General features: G+C 45.0%; 1 protein-coding gene across 2 annotated transcripts in view; it reads left to right on the top strand.

Moving 5' to 3' along the window:
- The window catches only part of RNF182 (ring finger protein 182), a 238260-nt gene that overhangs the window by 40681 nt on the left and 174494 nt on the right, over positions 1-23085 (top strand). For both annotated transcript variants that reach the window (XR_012157315.1, XM_073331942.1), the window contains exons 5-6: positions 8070-8139; positions 11814-11930. The gene's annotated coding sequence lies outside the window, so the exon portion shown is untranslated. The remainder of the gene's footprint in view (positions 1-8069; positions 8140-11813; positions 11931-23085) is intronic.

The raw sequence follows: 23085 nt of genomic DNA, 5'->3' as shown, positions 1-23085 counted from the left end.
GGTTGGTGAACGAATTCTTCTGTTGACCTCACTAGTGCCTCACAAGGAGATAGATTACCTAGGCTAATGTCTACAGTAGGGGAGGGAAAACTACAGCCTGCAGGCCATATCCGTCCCGTCAGGGCTTTTAATCTGGCCCGCGGGATTGCCAGCCCCGTGGCATGGCGGGGATAAGGCAGGCTCCCTGCCCTGGCCTGGCTGGCACCATGTCCCTGTGGCCCCTGGGGCTGGGGGGGAGGAGAAGAGGGCTCTGTGCACTGCCCTCTCCTCGAGGCACCATCCCCCGCAGCTCCCATTGGCTGGGAATGGGGAACTGCAGCCAATGGGAGCTGTGGGGGTGGTACCCACAGGCGAGGGCTGCATGTGGTGGAGCCGCCTGCCCCACCCGACCCCCAGGAGCCACTGCCAGATGATGCTGGCCAGTTCCGGGAGCGGTGCAGGGGCCAGGGCAGGCAGGGAGACTGCCTTAGCCCTGCTGCGCCATGGGGCTCGAAATCCCGCGGGTCGGATTGACAGCCCTGACAGGCTGGATCCGGCCTGTGGGCTGTAGTTTGCCCTCCCCTGACTTAAGATCATACTTAGTCCCATTGACTTCAGAGAGACTTCAGCATAGTAGTCTAGTCAAGGGCAAACATGGATAAATGGAGTTTACCCACTTCTCATTTGGAGAATATAGAGTTTAGGTTCGTTTATCCACTTTTTTTTTTTTAAACCACGACACCACTGCTTAAACCCATGCTTAACGTTAAGCACAGTCCCTGAATTGGGATTTTCTGAATTGGAGCCTCAGGGAGTAATCACAAGTCTGATGGGGAGAATTATTTATTTCATTTTGGATTTCCTTCCTGGAGAGTGGGTTGGTTTTTTTTTTTTAAAAAAAAACTTCACATTTTCGATTCACTGTTGAAGGACTTGGGTGCTATTGTACTACAAATGATAAAGCTAAAGGATTTGAACTATAGGATTTATGTAGGGCAGATATAGCAACACAGAGATAACTAAATACAGGCTATCTGCTTCAGAAGTATCAGCAGAATGACCTGCAGCATGTGCTCCTGTTGTATTATTTTGATGAGCCCTCCTTTTCTTCCTCACCTCTTCTGTATTTCTTTGCTTTAGTTCTAATTATTTGAAGCTCATATGATATATGGGCTTCCAATAATTAGAACTAGTGTAAGGAACCACAGAAAGGAGATTTATGCCAGTGGAATACAAAGAGCCTTCTGACGGTATCATTTTTCTCTTTGGACTTTGAAATCCGTTTCTGCTGTCTCCACTCTAACAGAGCTATATCATTTTAGTCCACATAATTGTATTCCCCCTTTTCTTAGACAAGCAATGGCCTAAGCCCTTATTAAGTAACAGATCAAATGTCAAAGTTCTGTTGTAAATCAACAGGGAGCCTGTAACAAGTGAGGGTGAGAGGAAGCAGGGGGAGCAGGCAGTCAAAGACAGGAATAAGATTTGTTGCCAAGTTATTAGAAATGAATGCTTTAAAGACAAGCCTACTCAAACTTTCCTTGGGACAATTTAGTAACAATAACAACATTGCATTACTTCTGCCTTGTCCCCGGGCCAGACCAAGCCTGTCATCTGGAAATAAAGCTAAAACCTCCCTGACTTGTGCAAGTGTTAGGGAGGGAATCTCATCTGCTGCTAAATTGCTTGTGAAAAAGTATAAATATTTTAAGCCAAATAAGTAAATACATGTTAAGGACATCTCCCATAGGTTTTGCTAAGAAAGCACATCTGAAGAGAATGTTATCAGCCCTCTTTCCTTTTGCTTACTTCCTTGACAACTTCATGTAAACTTTGTAAGTATTATCCTGACTTGCCCTTTCATAAAATTTCACAATTGATATCACGGTTTCTTCCCAATGAGCCTAATGTGGGGCTTATGTTCTGCTTGTGAAGCATTTGTACTGATTCAGCTTTAAAAATGATTCTTGTGTTGACATCTGATGACAGTCAAAGATGAACTACAAAGCAACACTGAAGTTAAACCTAGATTTCTATTATGAATATCCCCACTCTGTGTGTGAGAGAGTACTCAGCACAGAAATAAATTTGTACTGGCTTTTGGAAAACATGTTTACTGATTTATTTTCACATTCTTCTGTGGAATCCTCTTGGTACTTCCCAGTTCAGTGGCAATATCCCAGACTGAGACATCACAAATATCAGAAGTCTCATTGAAAATTTATATATATATAAATTAAGCTGGGGTAACAGTTAATGTTGAAGGAAATTATACTAAAACTACCAATACTTTTGCTGAGCAGAAGTTGGGGACAATTTGCTTACCACAAAAAAAGGAATGATTAAGTTCTGTGCCTAGCATCATTCTGATATCCATTCTACTCCTTTCTGCCCTGGTATTCCTTCTTGGGTTTTTTTAGACTGCCGGCTCTTCAGGACAGGGACCATGGCTTCTAATGTTGTCGTACAAAACCTAGTACAATGTGGTTTTGATTCTGTCTGGGGCCTCTACGCACTACAGGAATACAAATAGTTAATAATAATATCACAGAGAAGAAACAGGTGTTTTAAAAGGTGAGTTAAAACACCTTATTTCTCAACTGAAAGTCCTACACATCCTGCTTTGTACATGATACTTGGCACAACAACATGGCTACCTTTTTGCTTTGCACATCACTTCAAAAGTCTGTGCTCTTTGTGCTACATGGACATAACTAGTGAGAAACGAATGTCTTGTCTACACTATAGCAAGTGACGCTGACGATTAAAAATCGCTATAATTACATTGCTTGTGCATGTTCACACAATGCTCCTTCTGTCAGCAGAGCACATCCACGGTCGGTGCTCTAGCATCAGTAGTGAGAACCGTGAACTGTGGGTAGCTATCCCACTGTGCTAGTCGCCACCTTTTGCAGCTAGGTGTTGTGGGAAGGCGCAATGGATCAAAGTGCATCATGCCTGAGGGCTCAACATCCCATGATGCAGGTTTTTCTGTCCCATCATTCCATGGACTGCATTTCACAGCATTTTCAATGGCCCCTGTTTACTGTGCGCCCGCCATCTCTGAGTGAAAGGTTGGACCCTCCACTGCTGTCTGCTGTTGTGATCACTGTTATGACCAGCTGCTATGTATTCATGCAGTATATCACAAGCATCCAAGCTGAACAGGAATCAGAGGTGCCTGGCCTGCTCTGTGCCAGGAAAACAAACAACACCAGATTACTTTTGCCATTCAAGGAGTAGCTGCACACAGTGGACTGTCGCTATTGGGCTTGGGAAACAAGTACTCAGTGGTGGGATCGCATTGTTATGCAGGTCTGGCTGCAGAACTTTCAGATGTGAAAAGCCACCTTCCTGGGAGTGTGTGTGGAGCTTGCCCCAGCACTACAGTGCAAGGACACCAAAATGAGAGGTGCCCTCTTGGTGGAAAAGTGCATGACGATCACTGTATGGAAGCTGGCAACTCCAGACTGTTACCATTCAGTCACAAATCAGTTTGGAGTTGGGAAGTCCACTGTTGGGGCTGCGTTAACGCAAGTGTGCAGGGCCATTAATTGCCTCCTACTACAAAGGACTGTGACCCTTGGAAATGTGCATGAAATAGTGGATTGCTTTGCGGCATTGGGATTCCCTACATGTGGCGGGGCAATAGGTGGCATGCATATCCCAATTTTGGCCCTGGACTGTTTTGTGAAGAAGTACATCAATAGAAAGGGGTTATTTCTCTATGTTTTTGCAGGCGCTTGTGGATCACCGCGGTCGTTTCACTGACATGAACACGAGGTGGTCAGGGAAGGTGCAAGATGCATGCATCTTCAGGAACACTGGCCTGTACAGAAAGCAGGGACTTTCTTTCCAGACCAGAAGATTCCAGTGGGGGATGTTGAAATGCCCATAGTAATCCTGGGAGCTGCAGTATATCCCTTTATCCCATGGCTCATGAAGCCCTACACGAGAAACCTGGACAGCAGCAAGGAGCACTTCAACAATAAGCTGAATAGGTGCAGAATGACCATAGAATGTGCCTGTGGCAGATGAAAAGCACGTTGGCGCTGCCTTTATGACACATTAGACCTAAATGAGGAAAATATTCCCATGGTCATAGAAGTTTGCTGTGTGTTCCATTATGTGTGTGAAAAGTTTTCCCTGAGGTGGAGCGTGGAGTCAGATAGCCTGGTGGCTGATTTTGAGCAGCCAGATACCTGGGCTATTAGACGGGCACAATGGGGTGTGTGTGTGTGGGGGGGGGTATTTGAATCAGGGAGGCTTTGAGGCACTATTTTGAAAATGAGCTCCAGCAATGTGTCTTTCTATACAGCACTCTGCCATGCTCTAACTTGCCGCCTTGCATGAAAATTTTGATGACTGCTTCCCGACTGTGATTTGTAGTCAACAAATGTTCCAGTTGCCATTGTGTATTAACTCCAGCAGCAACCACCATGTGTAGGAGACAAATGAAGATGGATTATTTTTTAGAGAGTATGTTACTAAATACAAATTAACAACACACAGAAAATGCTTGGTGGAAAAGGCCATCTCCTGAAGGAGACTCTCATAGCTGTGTGTAAGTTAAGGTATCATTTTGTAAGCTGTGAAAAGGAGAGGAGTGAATGGGGGTACTGCGACAGGCTGGGAAGATGCAAGGAATGCGTGGGAGGAGTTTGGGGAGGGCATGAAAATCAGTTCTGTATAGGCTTCATGGGCGACTGAGCATGCGTGTGTTCTGCCTGCAGTGCGATTAGAGACTTCAACCTCTCTGTTTGCTCCTCCATCACTTTTGTCATCTGCTCCTGGCCCACTAAAATTCACTCCTTCCTCTTCTGCCTATCTATTTTATGATTTTCATTTACAGTCTATCCCCACACCCTGTGTTCTTGTTTTTTGGCATCTGAGAATTGGAGCACCTCTTGAAACATGTCTTCTTTGCTCCTCTTCAGTCACTTCCTTATCTGGTGGAGGCACTCCACTGGTGTGTAGGGGGTTCCCCTGAAGGTCACATCTGCAGAAGCACAAGAAACAATAAACAGATGCATGATCGTTAGTGCACTCAGCATTGAATCATTATAGTAAAATACACCTCTTTCTCACTGTCCATTGGCAAGCACACAGCTCAGCCAATTCCCTAAACATGAGTTTGGCTCTGGGCGGGGGTGCACTCAAGATGGGGGAAAGGGTCTTGGTGGTTTTCTAAGGGGATCACTGCAAACAACTCGGGGCAAAATTATAAATTCTGCCACCATTTTCCACAGACAGGTGTCATTGAAGCTGATATCTCACTCCTGAGGGTAAGCAAGGATGCAAGGGCGCATCCCTGCATGCATGTGGCTTCAGACTGGGTCCGTATTTTGTTTGCCTGTGTGCCGCTTTGGTGCCTGCACAAGTGATTGCCAATTGGAGGGGGAAAGTTTCCTACAATGGGGGAAGGAACAAAGCCGCTTTCCCAAGGAACTTTCAGCAGAGGATTGGTGAGTACCTCCAGGAAAGTTTCTTAGAGATTTCTCCAGAGGATTCCCGTGAAATCTTGCTGCACATTAACGCACTATTCCGCCCCACTGCATAGCTGCACAGGGGAATGCACAGCTAGTCTTGTACACTTCTATCCCTTAACCCAATTCTAGCACATAACAAAACAAAGGACAGCTCTACTTATGAACCAGCATCAACTCAAAAAGATTACTTATCTGGGCTCCCCTCTCCTGCATCATGCATGCCAGAGTTGGAGTGCTGGAACTGGCTTGAACCCTCCTGGGTCGAGAAGAGAACCTGACTCACCACGGTACCAGATGACCCTGTTGCCTGTCCCATCTCCTCTCCAACTCAACCTCCTTATCCACCTCTTTGTCCTCAGGGTTGATTCCACTGTCTCCTGTCTCCAGCCACCCTGAATTATCCACAGGGCGCTTGGCTGTGGAGGTGGGGTCACCGCTGAGGATGGCGTTCAGCTCCTTATAGAAGCAGCAGGTCTTTGGCACAGCACCAAAGAGCAGCGGTTTGACTCCCCTGCCTTCTGGTACACCTGTCTCAGCTACTTTATCTTCGCATGGCACTGACGTGTGTCCCATTCATAGACATCATCCAACATGCCACAAGAAATCTGACCGTAGGCGACAAAGTTCCTATGGATGGAACGGAGCTGGGACTACACAGCCTCATCTTCCCACAGAGCCAGCAGATCTAACAACTCAGGTGTGCTCCAAGCGGGACAGTGTTTTCTGCATGGAGCCACCATGGTCAGCTGGGAAGATGCTATGTGGGCAGTCCACACCAAGCAAACAGGAAGTGGAATTTCAGAAAATCCCTTTAAAGGGGGAGGGCTGAGCCATCGTGATGGACATTGTGGGACACCACCTGGAGGCCATTTACAACCAAGCGCAGTATCTACACTGACATTTTGTCGACCTAAGTTTGCTGCAAAAAGCTCTACGCCTCTTGTCAAGGTGGTTTTACTTTGTTAGCAAAGCAGGAGAATTTTTTCAGAGGAAGGAGCATTATTGTGTGTACACCTCCACTGTTTTGTCGATGAAAGCTGCCTTTTGTCAACAAAACTCTGTAGTATAGACAAGGCCTGACTTTCTCCCTTCCCTAGAATATTGCAACAAATGAACATCAAGATCTGTGGAAATAATGTGTTTAAAACAGGAAACAAACCCAGAATTTCCCTCTCACTTTTCAGGTTTGACAAGAACAGAGTAATTGTAAAGGATGAGTCAAACATGGATACAGGGTACAAGTTTTTCAATTAAAGTAAAATACTTGATAGGAAGAAATGCACTCAGCAGGGCATGTGATGGGCTTAATCTCTTTAAATTCTTTATTATAGCCGGGCTTCTGTTTGTCTTATTAGGCACTTGAATGGAGACATAAGATGAAGAGCATAGGTCTTTAATTGCTTATTGCTTCTAACATAGAAATACTTAACCTGAAAGGAATCAAATAAGATATTATTAGTTCAGGGTATATACCATTGTGACAAAAAACACCACCACCACCACAACAGGAAAAAGCAGTAAAAGCAACTTGAAATAATGTGAAGTGGTAAAGAATATATAGAAAAAAGGCATGAATAAAAAAGATAAAGTACAATAAAAGAGCATAACCAGCCATCCTACTATACTGAACTGAAGGGTTTAGCAAAGTGATAAAATGATTTGAAAAGCTATACCTGTGAACATAAAGGAGGTACCTATCATGGAGTAGGGAAGAAGGAGGGCAGAACTGGTGAAATGTAAAAGCTTTTTGCCTCCGCATAGCAATGTGTCTCAGCCCACAAATGTAAAGGGCTTACTGGTCTTAGCTTCTTGTGAATATTTGTCTTCCTCACAAAATCACCTCACCCTTAGCATAGGTAACAGGAAAAGGAAAGCTAGATGGGAGAGACAAGGTGGCAGGGGCGCTCCCACTTTTTACTGGCTGTAAGGACGAGCAACGGAGTGGAGGGGCAGGGTCTTGGGGAGAAGAGAAGTGGGGCCTCGGGGGAAGAGGTGGAATGAGGGTGGGATCTTGGGGGAAGGGGCAGCATGGAGGGGTCATGGTGCCATAGCTCAGGCAGCGGTGACACCCCCCACCTCCCCGTTAGGAAGCTTCCGCCGCCCTGAAAGGTGGATGAGGTAATATCTTTTATTGGACCAACTTCTACTGGTGAGAGGGACAAGCTTTTGAGCTTACTGAGAGCTCTTCTCAGGTCTGGGAAATGTACTCAGAATGATACACTCCCCAGACCTGAAGAAGAGCTCTGTGTAGCTCGAAAGCTTGTCTCTCACCAACGAAGTTGGTCCAATGAAAGGGGTTACCTCACCCGCCTTGCCTCTCTCATATCCAACATTGCAACAACACTGCATAGAGCTGCATGGAGCAGTTACAACAGCATGGATCTATGCCATGCTTACCTATCAAAGCATCGCGATGATACTACACTTCCCAAAACACCAAAATTCAAAGAGCGTTTATTTGACTCCAGATACATTTATATATGCTGTATAAGCATCGCCACTTTTAATTGTGCACCTTGCTGCAATTGGCTTGCCATCTCTGGACACCTTGTCAATTTTGGTATATAGAATTTCACCCTCTAACGCTTCTGTGTGTTGCAGGTATTGAAGCAGTATCCCCACAGGCTTTATGATGCGGGCCAAGATGTCAACACAAGACCACCTGTCACAGGTAAGACATGAAAAATATGAGTACACGGAGTGAATTTTGTTAGTGGAGCAGCACAAGATTATTTAGGTCAAGTGTTTCTGTTGTCTTGGCCAAAAGCACTGCACTTCACTTCTCTCTCTAGTTAGGTGGTCTGGAGAATTAGTTCACACTTGGTGCTGTAATATGAAATATTCAGGAATTGATGGACTCCTCATGCTTCTTTGTTGATTTCCTTTGTTTCTTCTTTTAGAGAAATAAGCAAATTCAATTAAAAAACAAACAGATTTATCTGTGATGTCACTGGGCAGCTTTTCAACTACAGGGCAAACTCATTGCTGTGACTGTAGTGTGTACTTTGCAGGTTGTCTGACTCTCTAGCTCTTTCCATTTCTACTGTTGCACCATTTGTGAAAGCTGACGGATGACTCTGAACCTCAGACCTTGAATCCAAGCTTCTAGCTCGTCCTGTCTTTTGCCTCATGGAGCTCAGAGTTCTGTTTCTCTCCTCTAAGCAGTCGTCAGAGACTGTCCCCTCCAACAGATTCATTTCCAATTAAGGCTGTTGCAAAAACAAGAAAGTTGTACTGGCAATTTGACAGAAATAGAAAATTGTACACTAGGTATAAAAATGAACTCATTGACAGGAATGCTAAGGAATGCCTGGGTAGGTGGGCACAAAGCTTAAGAGTATTGAATTAGATTTCTGACTTATATCCCAGTGTGACTTACCTCCGCAAGGCATTGTTAGCATTGTCCTATTCTCTCTCCAAGACTTTAATCCAAAATTTGCTACACCTTGAAACAGGGTTAAAATACAGTTCAGTTCCATCTACACTGGAAGATAAAACCCAGATATATCTACACTGCAAGCACAGGGAGTGATTATGGATTCTGTAGACATACTTATACTAGCTTTAATCTATCTAGTTTGAGTGTCAGTGCACTGAAGCCACAGCAACGCTTGCTTCAGCCATTCAAGTAATTTCCCAGGGATCCAAGCAGGCTTTAACCACCTGTGTTGAAGCATGTGCTGCCACAGCATTGCTGCTCTGGGAACCAAGCTAGTTAGATTAAAGTTAGCTCAGGCATGCCTACATAACCTTCCCTTGCACCCCATGATGGCAGTGTAGCTATACCCTATGTCTGGGGATTACTGTTCATAAACGTATCTTTTAACCAGTGTTATAACATGGTTCTCATACAAAATTCAATGTCTACAGGGTCAGGATACCATGCTAGGGCCACATTTGCAACAACTGTGTTTCAGTGTGGCTGTAGCTAGTATGATTCTGATCCCACTTTGGTCAGAGTCTGAGAGTATGTGTACACTTTGAGCTGGAGCTGTAAATTCCAGCTTATGGAGACATACCTGCGCTAGCTCTGATCAAGTTAGTACGCTAAAAATAGAGTGTAGTCGCAATGGTGTGAGAGGCAAGAGGGGCCCTGATTACACACACAGTATCTCAAATGGTGATGTGCTCAGGATGGCTAGCCCCTGCCGTTGCTCACACCACCACGGTTCGCTCTGTTTTTAGTGTGCTAATTCAATCAGAGCTAGCATGAGACTATCTATGGGAAGTATGGAAGTATGGGCTGGATGAATGCACTATAAGGTGGGTAGAAAGCTGGCTAGATTGTCGGGCTCAACGGGTAGTGATCAATGGCTCCATGTCTAGTTGGCAGCCGGTGTCAAGTGGAGTGCCCCAAGGGTCGGTCCTGGGGCCGGTTTTGTTCAATATCTTCATAAATGATCTGGAGGATGGTGTGGATTGCAGTCTCAGCAAATTTGCGGATGATACTAAACTGGGAGGAGTGGTAGATACGCTGGAGGGGAGGGATAGGATACAGAAGGACCTAGACAAATTGGAGGATTGGGCCAAAAGAAATCTGATGAGGTTCAATAAGGATAAGTGCAGGGTCCTGCACTTAGGACGGAAGAATCCAATGCACCGCTACAGACTAGGGACCGAATGGCTAGGCAGTAGTTCTGCGGAAAAGGACCTAGGGGTGACAGTGGACGAGAAGCTGGATATGAGTCAGCAGTGTGCCCTTGTTGCCAAGAAGGCCAATGGCATTTTGGGATGTATAAGTAGGGGCATAGCGAGCAGATCGAGGGACGTGATCGTTCCCCTCTATTCGACATTGGTGAGGCCTCATCTGGAGTACTGTGTCCAGTTTTGGGCCCCACACTACAAGAAGGATGTGGATAAATTGGAGAGAGTCCAGCGAAGGGCAACAAAAATGATTAGGGGTCTAGAACACACGACTTATGAGGAGAGGCTGAGGGAGCTGGGATTGTTTAGCCTGCAGAAGAGAAGAATGAGGGGGGATTTGATAGCTGCTTTCAACTACCTGAAAGGGGGTTCCAAAGAGGATGGCTCTAGACTGTTCTCAATGGTAGCAGATGACAGAACGAGGAGTAATGGTCTCAAGTTGCAGTGGGGGAGGTTTAGATTGGATATTAGGAAAAACTTTTTCACTAAGAGGGTGGTGAAACACTGGAATGCGTTACCTAGGGAGGTGGTAGAATCTCCTTCCTTAGAGGTTTTTAAGGTCAGGCTTGACAAAGCCCTGGCTGGGATGATTTAACTGGGAATTGGTCCTGCTTCGAGCAGGGGGTTGGACTAGATGACCTTCAGGGGTCCCTTCCAACCCTGATATTCTATGATTCTATCTCCTCCAAACTGGAATTTTACACATCTAGCTCCCAGTGTAGACGTGCCCTACATGAACTTAAATGACTTCCAAGACATCGTGACCTAAATTTTCATCAGTGTCTCATTTTTTGGGTGCCCAAATTGAAACACCCCAAATCTGAGGGACCTTTCAAAATGTTGGCCTTCGTTTACACTACAGCTTCCACCAACTTACACTACAACATTCCACCCACGGAGCTGTACCCTTGATAGTCCAGCAGTATTAAAACTCCTAGTTTAGCCAAAGCCTGTATCTGAGGTGTGTATGTAAACCAAATTGTATTGGGTACCAGATAGTTTGAGTTTCCCATTCTGTATGGAATAAGTATTTTGGTCACCCTTCATTGCAGCCAGACAGATCAGGTATTTCAGAGTTGTTTCTCTACTTTGACTGATGGGCACTCCCTTTCTTCCTCATTTGTTTCATGTAAATTTCATCACTGATTTTATTTTGTACCCTTCACTCCTTATTTCCCCCTTCTTTGTTTTATGGAAGCTGATGAGGGGTGGGTTGTTGTTTTTTGTCTGTTTTAGTTGGTTTTAATTTTATTATGTAACAGAGGTGCCTAGCGCTCCTCTGTTACATAATAAAAAATTTCCATTTTTAAGATTTGTATACATTTTTTCTTTCACCAGCTTTGTGAATTTACTCCATTAACTGCAAACTGATCTTTCAGACTTTCTTTACTGATAGCCACTTTCCTTGTCTTGCACCACTGAAATCTAGATGACTGAGCTGCTCCCGGTTATGAGACTGCTTTATATCTGTATATATGAAAACAGTTAATGGAGAAGGTGCCAGTAGACAGCACTCAGGAACATGTAGCATAGTTCCTAGTTCTTGTAGGACCAATAATGTTTGCGGCTGTGCACGGCCAATGGCTTCCTTTGTATAGCTCTTTATAGCTCGTCTTAATGCTGCCTGTTCCATTTATGTGTTTTTCATTCTAAAGGGATAGGTACCAGAAGAAATAATTTCTTTCGCTGTTTAATTCACAGTCATGGGGACAAAACTTCTCTCTTCTCTTTGGAGACCAAGCACTTGACAAGTAGTGGGAAAGTTGGGACTCAAGCTTCTTTGGTTTAATATCGGGGATTTGAAAAGGATTTTCAGAGGTAATTTTGATTTGTAGAAATGCCCTGTCTTTGTCGGGGGGGGGGGGAATAGGGGCATGACATTCTATTTTAAAAGTATTCTTAGGTAGGCTCCAATCCTTTGAACAACCCTACACCCATGCAAAGAAGCTTGCAGAATCAGGGCTTCAATTTCCTTGCCAAATAATCATTAGCTCTTCAAATATATCAAGGGGATTTTTTTTTTTTTGCTTGCAGTTGGGTACTATGCAACATTCAAATGCTCATTAACATAATTGTTCCTTCCAATTTGCACTCTCATTTGCACTATGTTAACAGCTACTTTTTCATCTTTATTCAAACAAATGCTGGCCTTTGCAACCAAGAATAAAATTAGTAGTAAGTGATAGCCCATTTTAATGAGGCCAAATTGTTATTTAACTTCAGATGTGTGCAATATTTTTTCTCTAAATCTCCTTTAATTCCTCACTGATATTAATTATATTCTGTCAGACATACGACGCTGAAATGCTTGCTCTTCCAGCAGAGTTCAAAATAGAATATTTTGCTAGTATGCCATATTAGCAAGGGGAAAAAAAGGAGACTTCTATCTAATTTTTTGCTAAAACATCTGATAAAAGAATATGAGATCACTGCCATTTAGATAGGCAGATTTGGCAGCTCTTTCATATTTACTGGAACTGTGATTATAAATCATAGTTGTATCTCTCTCAAAAAATGAGTGATCAGAATATGTATGTGTTAGCAGCTCAGACGTCAAAAAGAAACTTCTGTTATAACTGTTTGTTAGAAAATCGCCAGGTTTCTATTCCTTACTCTGCCTTTGTTCTGCACCTGATTCATTGTGTGACTTTGGGCAAGTCTTTGTGCCTCAATTCATCCCATTTTTATTTTAGATAGATAAATAGATATGTCACCCCTCTGAAGGCAATAGTAGCCGGGTTGCCAACCCTCCAGGCTTGTCCTTGAGTCTCCAGGAATTAAATATAAATCTCCAGGAGAGTGCTGAGAGCAACTTGGAAGATAAATCATAGGGCATTCTGAAAATGAATATTGAATGTTGAGTCCAATGTATACAGTAGTCCAGCTGGTGTTTAAAATGCCATGACAATGTGCATTTGCTTGTCCAACAGTTGCACTGTGCATGCATTTCTTTACCTGTGTGGCTGCAGCTTTGTCACAACGTAAAGTCTGTGCACCGTAACTGATATATGCACGCACACAGGCATGTCCGTCTTGTCTCTTTAGCCTATGCTACACTGCAATTGCCTTGCACTTTCAACAGAAATGGATTTTGGTGAGGGCTCTTTAAAACACAGCAGCTCCTAAAGTACCGTAAAAAAGAGAGAGTACTATTGTTGTTGCAATGATGAATAGTGTAAAGATCCTTGACTATAAAAATTGGCTTTGCAAAGTCGATGACTTCACAGCAAAATGCATTCTGTGTGGTCAAGCATTTTCTGTTAAATAAACCTAATCCACGGATTTTTGCTGTATTTGTCCTTTTCTAATGGTATGCTATTTTATTTTCTGTATTTTTAAATAGTGGAATTAACTACAAACATACAAACATACACACAAACATTTAAACATGCGTTAACAAGCAAAGTAACCTAAACCTGATCTCGCTATTTAAAAATAAGATTCACATTGCAAGGGGAGATTTTGCAATATTATTTACTTAAGCAATATGCTTAAAATGTGAGATGATAATCCATATGACTCTCATTATTTCCACCAAAGGCAAAATGATGGCTCTGTAGTGAATGAGTTTTAGAGTACAGTAGGTCAGTCATTAATGCCATTATGTCATGAGATGAAACCTTCTGGAAATAGATGCAAACAGAGTTGGCAACTCTAAGTAGCAGATATTGAGGACTTGCAAGTCAGTTTCTTGTCTCTTTTCCCATCTCTTTCCAGTATCTCCCCTCGGCCAGAGCCAATTCTAGCCACTGTTGCAGTTGCTGGCTCCTTTCAGAAGTGTTTCTCTCTCCTCTTTCCAAAACAGTCAGTGCCATCTCTTCAAATGGTCTGTGCATGAGGGTATCACTCCATGTGCTAGTTACTGCTGTTGCAGGGAGAAAGCGTAGATTAAAAAACTATTCATGTGAGGGTGATCAGTATTGACCAATGGGATTCTTTAAAAATTTCCCTAGGTCTAATAAAAATATCTGGTGTATGTGTGCCAAAAGGGGAATAAAAGAGTGAGCAGCAAGCAAGGTGTGATATCTGCAAAATGAGCCAGTTGAGAGAAGAGTCTGTTGTTTAATTGGCCAAGTTAAACAAGATACAATTAGGACTAACTTGGTCCCCTAAGGTATCTTGGAACTCCCGGGGAGATTATGGGGAAGCTGTTGCTTTAACTGTATCTTGTTTAACTTGGCCGTTTCAATGGTTTACACTTTTCTGACTTGGCTCTTGTACATATCACAACTGCAAACTGCTGACTGGTCTTTCTCCTCCCCCCTCCATCTTTTTCTGTGTGTTAACTGTTCTGGATTAGATAACACTAGATTAAGAAAAAAATCAAATATCTAGAATTTATAACGTAACCAAATATTCTGAAAGATGATCCATGATGTCATGGAACCCTCCTGAAGTGTGTGCACCATATGATCTTATCACTACCATTTACACTAACTGTAATGTTCTCTCTGACACTGTCTCTCCCTCCTATCTCTTCATCCCCACCTATGCAGGGCCGAGTAGTGAGCTGCTTCTAGCTGAAAAAGTTCACCCATCCCTATGATAGGTAGTGCTCCATATATGGTCAGAGATGTGTGTTACGTAAAATATGTCCATTGTGCTGTGGGTACCTCAGGTTCAGCCTTGCCTGAAAGTCATTTCCGTGGGATTGTTTCCCTGTAACTCTCTCTCTCTCTCTCTCTCTCTCTCTAGGGAGTGCTCCAGTAATTATACAGCTCACGAGTTACATATGCCGTAGGTGCTCTTGCTGAATGTGAGGGCAGACTCCTATACTACAAGCACAGGGCCTAGGTTAATTTTTGTGAGGAAACCGTGACTGAAAGTGGGAGGACTCTGGGGAAACATACAATGGATAGATAATGGGTTAAAAATACATTTATTTTTTAAAAGGATGATGACAAAGTGCAAACTAAGGCTAACATTAAATCAACCTGGAGGGAAGGGGGGCAGTGGGAGCTGCAGAGACGGTGCTGGGGGCGGGGTCAGCGCGCAGAGCCGCCGCCTCCCCACCCCAGGGGGCGCAGAGATGTGCTAGCAGCCAGCCGCTTCTGGGAGCGGCGTGGGGCCACAGCAGGAAGGCAGGCAGCCTGCCTGAGCCCCACTGCACTGCCAGACTTTTAGCAGCCCGGACATCGCGGTCCACTGGCAGGGGCTCCAGGATTGATGGTTTGGTGACCACTGCGCTAGATGCATATAGGAGATAGTGCTGGACTGGAAAGTACCGTGTTCTCATCTCAAGTGAACTGTGTGGAGTCTGTAAACTGTCCAAGACAAATAGTCAAAGTTCAAGATGTTTACAAGCTGATGGCACCAGAGGTTATAACTCTGGATTTTTCATTTTCCCCTGGTTTTCCTTGAACAAACAAATAAAAAAGACACCTCAGGGAAACAGAAATAGAAAGCCATTAAGATTATGAAACTGAGCATTCAAAAGTCAAGACATTCCAAAAGTTAAGATTTCTTCTGCAATGCTAACTTGGCACTGTAACACATACAGAATATTTTCTCTTCTTTTCTAGTCCTGTTTTCTAGTGTGACCAAAATTTGTTTTTTGGAGGGGCAAGTAAGATGTTGTTAGATTTTTCACTCTTAACAATCACGGTAGAAGGATGTGGGCCTGGGATGGTAAATTTTCATGGCAGTTCTCGAGGCAACTAAATCTGTACATAATACACAGTCACACTGTTATGTAAGAGTTACTCATTTGCCCCATTGGAAGTAGAGTTAATAGGATTGTTTCCTTACATATAGTATATAAATAATTTAAAATAGCAATATGTATATTCCCGTTATTTCATCAGAACATTCCAGGGGCCAATATCTTCTTTTTTCAGTCAGTTTCACAGTTGCAGCTGCTGCCTCCTTCATTGTTCCTCTGGTCTGTGTTAAAGTCGTGATCAGGACTTTGAACCTGACAAGAAAGGCTCCAAGCTGAAAGCCAGTGCTCTGAAACTGACAATGGGGGAAAGCTTTGAGTTGGATATTGGCGTTTATTGCTCTGCTTTTTTGTTCTCCTGATTCACTGTAGCATGAAGACAGACAAAGGGAGAAGAAATGTGAAAGTGCTAGAATGATGCTGGGGGTCATAAAATCATCCCTTCAGAATATAGTCAAAGTGTATTACATAAGATTTCTTATCCTGTGGTGGATCTGTGATCCCTTTGACTCATCTATTTTATCTGCTGGCTATCTATTTCTGTTGAGCCAGTGCTGATCTGCTTGCCAGGACTGAACCTAACAATTTTGCAATATATAATCATTTTATTTACAAAATGCCCTTTCACCCACTTAGGCACTCAGGGTGTTGTGTACCTAGGGGATGAACACTTCATAGCTATTGTAGGCCGAGTACTCTGGACTTCTTGCATTCCTCCATCGCCTTCCACCCACAAGCTCCTTATGTGCCTCACCCCCGTTGCCTCTCTATTTTAGGGACTGCCTGCAGTTTCTCCCACCTCCTCTCTCATGCCAGGGGCTCTTTGTGTCCCACATTATCCCTTTGCTACACACCAGAGGCTTTGAGTGACTCCCATGTCCCGGTCCCTCCATATCATTGTCCCCCTATTTCACCCCCCCTATGGCAGGGGCTTTGTGTGGTTCCCTTTCCCCCCATTCTCCCCAGGCTGGGGGGGTCTGTATACCTCTCCTTCCCCCCTCATCCTGTACCAGAGTCTTGTATTGTTTCCCCAAATGTCAAGGTCTCTGTGTGCCCCCCATTCCCCTCCTCACCTCAAATAAAGAATTGATTGGATGCAGCCTTCCAGATGTATTGAATGACAGACAATCAGAGAAGTGTTGAGTGTTAGCCTGTGTTTTGCTTGGTCAATTGTTTCATGCACAAAAAATAAATGATCAAAGCATTATAATAATACTACACTTAAAAAAAAACCCAAGAGGAACCACTTTCAGCAAGACAGGACACAAAAAGAGGTTTTTATTTAAGAAACAGTTGAAGAGGAAGGTCTTACATAAACATGGGTAGGGCCCCTTATTCTCTCCATCGCTCTCAAATTGCCAAAGCCCAAATGTGGGGTGCAGCGTGTGACCCAAAATGAGGGGGAGACACTCAAATTACATAAGGAGGAAACATTAAACGATTCAGGGGTCATAGCTGTTTCTGTGTTTACTTTCTCAATCTCGTGATTCTCTCTGTCTGATGTACAGTAACTGCTCGCTTAACGTTGTAGTTATGTTCCTGAAAAATGCGACTTTAAGCAAAACGATGTTAAGCGAATCCAATTTCCCCATAAGAATTAATGTAAATCGGGGGGTTAGGTTCCAGGGAAGTTTTTTCACCAGACAAAAGACTATATATATATATACACACATACACACACACACACACACACACACACATACATATAATATGCCCACACCACACAGTATAAGTTTTAAATACTGGTACACAGCGATGATGATTGTGAAGCTTGGTTGAGGTGGTGGAGTCAGAGGGTGCGATATTTCCCAGGGGATGCCTTACTGCTAATTGATGAACTAGCAATTGGCTGAGCCCTCAAGGGTTAACTCGTTGTTAATGCAGCCTCACACTCTACAAGGCAGCACGAATGGAGGGAGGGGAGACAGCATGGCAGACAGAGACAGAGACACACACCGTGTGTGTGAAAGAGAGGTGCACATTACTCCTTTAATTATGCTGACCCCACTCTAAGTACACTGCCTTTTTAAGCAGATCAGCAAGCTGAGATGGCAGCTGTTGCCAGGCAGCTCCCTCCATCCTGAGCCCCATCGTGTGTCCCCCCTGCTCTATGGAAGATGGGGTAAGTGGGCTGCAGGGGGGAGGGGGACAGCCTAACATTAGCCCCCTTCTTCTCCCCCCCCCCCCAGCAAGCAGGAGGCTCCCAGGAGCAGCACATGGCAGTGGGGGGAGGGACAGCTGAACTGCTGGCAATTGGTAGCCTGCTGGGTGGCTGCCGCACAGGGAACTTAGGGGAGCGGGGAGCTGCTAGGGGGCTGCGGGTCCACCCTGGTTCCAAGCCCCCACCAGCGAGCTGCAATGGGCTTCTCTTCCTGCAAGCAGTGGACAAAGCAGGCGCCTGCCAAAAGATGTTATAAGGGAGCATTGCACAACTTTAAACGAGTATGTTCCCTAATTGATCAGCAACGTAACAAAGAAACAACGTTAACCGGGATGACTTTAAGTGCGGAGTGCCTGTATATCATTTTCAACAATAAAAGTGAGAGGACAGAAAATGTATAGGATTGCAATGAGAGCACCTCCAGAAGGCTGAGCCCTATACATGATAATCCCCAGGCTTTGGGGACAGTTTGATTTTTATTTCATCTTTGCAGCTGGTTCCTATTTCTGTGTGTTGGGCCAAATTAAAATCACTGATACAAACAGCCCAAACTTGCAGAAAGTTCAGTTCTAGATCCAAACTTTGCAGTTCAGGCTCATTCTCTCCTTCCAAATATGAGAGTAAACATGGCTGTAAATAGGGGTTGGGGAAAAAGTTGTTCTAGGTGTCGTTTAAACGTGGGTAGCAGTGAGTGCTGCAGACTACAGCCCACGGCAAAAAACTGATCACCTGCTGAGTCACGTGGCGGTTGCGTCCCTGAATCAGCAGCAGTGTGTATCACTGTGCAAATACTTTCGTGGAAGTCTTTAAGGGCTTGTCTGCACTTGAAACTTTTTTGGATTAACTTGCATTGTTGGGGGATAAACATCCACATACACAAGGGTTTGTTTTTCTTTTGTATTATCTGGCATTTCAATCTGCATTAATTCATCCACTTTGGAAGCAAAGTTACTCAAATTTGGAGTAAGTTATTCCACAGTAAAGTAGGTGTGGACACATTCCCATTTCAAATGAACTATTCTGCTTCTGGCAGTCCTCCCACTGCATTGCTGTGCACCAGGGTACGCCTGTTTACCTGTCTGCCATCTCCTGCTCCAGGATCATCTTGACTTGATGTCCCCTCAGTTTAAATGCTGGTATACAGCCAGGTTAGCCCAAATTCAAACATCCAGATCCCATATCAATTATCCAGCAGCCATGCCCTGTGCTACTCCATAGCCTCATGCTGAGATCCTAGGCTTCCTTGCTTTCTGCAGAGAGCAGCTCCAGTCCTATCTTAACAGCAGTCCCCGGGATGCCAACATATACAAGTATCAGAGGGGTAGCCGTGTTAGTCTGTATCCACAAAAGCAACCAGGAGTCCGGTGGCACCTTAAAGAATAACAGATTTATTTGAGCATAAGATTTTGTGGGTTAAAAACCCACTTATTTAGATGCGTCTGATGCATTCTTCGGATGCATCTGAAGAAGTGGGTTTTTTTACCCATGAAAGCTTATGCCCAAATAAATCTGTTAACATATACAACAGGATATCAAACCATATGAAACAGGGGGGCACTCTTGGGGCCTGATCCAGGGCCCAAGCAAAGGCAAGGAGCTCTGACAAGGTTATAAAACACCAGGAACAATAACGCTTCTAGCAGAAGTTGCAAGATTTGCATCTCTGAAGAGAGATGGGCCAGTTTTTTGCAAGGGGGGGCACCACCAAACCCTGGCATGTTGTGGGTGAAAACACCCCGCAGATGCCAACCAGGTGTCCAGGATGCTACGCAGAAGGAGATTGACGTAGATAACCAGGAGCTCTTTGACTTGCAAAGCCCTGATGCAGGTCCTGGGGACAGTGCCAGAGATACAGGAGACCCCCAAATCCAAGATGGAGAACCAGCGCAACAGAACTGGGGAGGGGATCTCTTCCATTTTGTAAGTTACACTGACCTAAGCGCTGATGTGGACAGCGCTATGTCGGCAGGAGAGCTTTTCCCTTTGACATAACTATCGCTGCTTTCTGCCCTGCGGTAAGCTCTCTAGTGTAGCCATAGCCTCAGTGCATGTTGTACTGCAATCAGAGGTGTGACTGCAGTTTGGGAAGGCAGTTACAGCTAGTGCAGCTAAAAATAGCAGTGAAGATATGATTGCATGGATCCCAGCAGGGGCTGTACAAGCCCACCTGGAACGCACATGGCCAGCTTGTGCTGGGGTCCGTGCTGTCCCGTCGCTGCTGTGTTTAGTCATACTAGCTAGATTAAAGCTAGCGTGGATATGTCTACTGTGACAAAGTTCCTCTTCTGCCTCGGTGGGTCTTGTGCTTATTGGCGGATTTGCTCGCCTCAGAGGTTCACGGCAGCACTCAGTTTGGCTGCTTTCGTGGCTCGAAAAATTCTGCCGTTCACTCAGTTAGCCTCATCACTGGCCAGCATGGGGAAAGGAAGAAGAACAATCCCTGCAGTCTCTGCTGATCCACCTAGTGGATCGGGAACAAGCCAGAGACCTTCTCCTCTGGTGGAACCCACAGTTCAGTTCAACTCCTCCGGTATCAAGTAGGGAGTTGGGGGAATGGAGGGATGGGGGGAACCCAGGCCCGCCCTCTACTCAGGGTTCCAGTCCAGGACCCTGTGGATTGCAGCAACTTCCCCATGGCCTCCTCCCAACACCTTCTTTATTCTCACCACTGGACCTTCCTCCTGATGTCCGATAAAGCTTGTACTTCTTAGTCGTCCACTAGTATGCTTACTCACTCTCAGCTTCTTGCTCCCAGCTCCTCACACACACTCCACAAACTGAAGTGAGCTCCTTTTTAAACCCAGGTGCCCTGATTAGCCAGCCTTAATTGATTCTAGCAGCTTCTTGATTGGCTGCAGGTGTTCCAATCAGCCTGTCTGCCTTAATTGTTTCCAGAAAGTTCCTGATTGTTCTGGAACCTTCCCTGTTACCTTACCCAGGGGAAAGGGACCTACTTAACCTGGGGCTAATATATCTGCCTTCTGTTACTCTCCTGTAGCCCTCTGGCCCGACCCTGTCATGCTACCCAAAGCTTCAGTTATGCCTCTGATTGCAGTGTAGACAAACCCTAAGTGAGCAATCCCTGGCCTTGCCAGAGCTCAGGGGCTGAACTGTGACAGGCCCTTGCATGAGTCACACAAGGCCAGGAGAAGGGTTCTTAGAGGCTCCTTTTTCTCACCCACTCATAGTCTGCCCCAGATATGTTAAGTAACTTTATTACAGTCACATGGCTAGTTGTTGGCAGAGTAGGGAATAGAACCCAGCTCTCCTGGCTCTCAGTTCCATGCTTTGACTATTAGACCTTACTGCTTTTTGTCATCGTAAATTAGCAAAACACAGTCTAGAGCAGGGTGCGCAAACTACAGCCCACGGGCTTGATCCAGCCCCTCAGGGCTTTGGATCCGGCCTACGGGATTGCCACCTCCATGGCACTATGGGCCCCGCACCACTCCCAGAAGCGGCTGGCACCCCATCCCTGCGGCCCCTGGTGTGGGGGGACAGAGGGCTCTGTGCGCTGCCCTTGCCTGTGGGTACCTCCCTCTGCAGCTCCCATTGGTTGGGAATGGGGAACTGGGGCCAATGGGAGCTTTGGGGAAGGTACCCACAGGCAAGGGCAGTGCATGGAGCCCTCTCCCCCCACTCCTCAGGGGCCACAGGGACGGGGTGCCGGCCGCTTCCCAGAGTGGCGTGGGGCCAAGGCAGGCAGGGAGCCTGCTCTGGCCACAGAGCACACCGCTGCCACCCCGGAGCCGCTCCAGGTAAGTGGTGCCGGGCCGGAGCCCGCACCCCAACCCCCTGCCCTGAGCCCCCTGCCGCACCCGTCCTGCACCTCAACCCGCTTCCCTGAGCCCCTTGCTGCACCTGTCCTGCACCCCAAGCCCCTGCCCCGGCCCTGCATGCAATCTCCCCACCCAGATGTGGCCCTCAGGCCAAAAAGTTTGCCCACCCCTGGTCTAAAGGGTGCTGAACAGAGCAGGTATGTTTTTAATGGTCAAATCCATTAACTGCAAGAAATCCAACCCATCAAACAGTTATGCTGTGCTCACCCCCCTCCTCCCCAAACACCTGAACAAAACCAGAACTCTCCAGAAAGCAATATAACAGAAAAACAATAGATTTATTACCTGAGAGAGAGCAGAGGCATGCAAAAAATCTTTCATCATATAGATTGCATAATGCAATTTGCAACATGGAAATTATACTCTATTTTTATTACACTTTTTGTCAAGGATAGTGTTCTAATGGAAAATATGATCAGTTTGGATGTAACTAAATGTGGAGGATTTCCATTATCCATACCATTCCCTTTTCAGTTATGCATATAATAGTGATAGAGGGAAAGGTTGTATGGCCCTCTGATGTCAGTGTTATCATATACACAATGCTGGGATTACGCACTTGTTCACTGAGCTATTTTCTGGTTACATGCCATATAGTCTGCTGGCCTTGTTAATTTGATCATTGATTAAGGAATCCGTGATTAGCACCAGTTTTTTAGTGTTACTATGAATTCTTGGGAGTGCTTGGGCTTACCTAGACAAAGGGTCTGGAGCTGGAATACTGGTGTGCCTAAGTACAATGTCTGCTGTTTCACTTAGGTAATAAATTATTGGTTTTGCTGTTTGGACATCCTGAGCCAAATCCTCTGTTGAAGTAATTTTGACTTCTATGGAGTTACGCCAACAGACACTTTAACTTCCTGGTTTTTGGGTGTTGCTTGGGCATTTTCCCCCCATTGTGATTGCTTTAATAGAAATTATTAATATTGTATTATATTTTAATATAAAATATAGTGTGTGTGGAGGATTTGTGTGTGTGGAGGGGGGATATTATGTCATGCTGTCTATAGCAAGGAAACAACAAACCTTATAGTGCTACAAAGCATCATGTAGGTTAGGTAGCTGTGAATTATGATGATTGTTTTCACCTATAAATGATGGAACTAGTGCTGGTACTCAGGTGATTTGAATGATCTGTTGCTCAGACATATTGTAATGCAGCCAGGGGTGTGCTCTGCCTATTAAAGGTACTAGGACCCAGATCCTCAAAGGGATTTCAGTGGGAGCTGGGCACCTGAATACCTTGGAGGAGGTGATTCATAGATACTAAGGTCAGAAGGGACCATTATGATCATCTAGTCTGACCTCCTGCGC

Source organism: Lepidochelys kempii, chromosome 2 (genome assembly GCF_965140265.1).
Source record: "Lepidochelys kempii isolate rLepKem1 chromosome 2, rLepKem1.hap2, whole genome shotgun sequence".
NCBI lineage: Eukaryota > Metazoa > Chordata > Testudines > Cheloniidae > Lepidochelys > Lepidochelys kempii.
The sequence above is the reverse complement of the archived record's forward strand: the minus strand, read 5'-3'. Positions and strand labels throughout refer to the sequence as shown.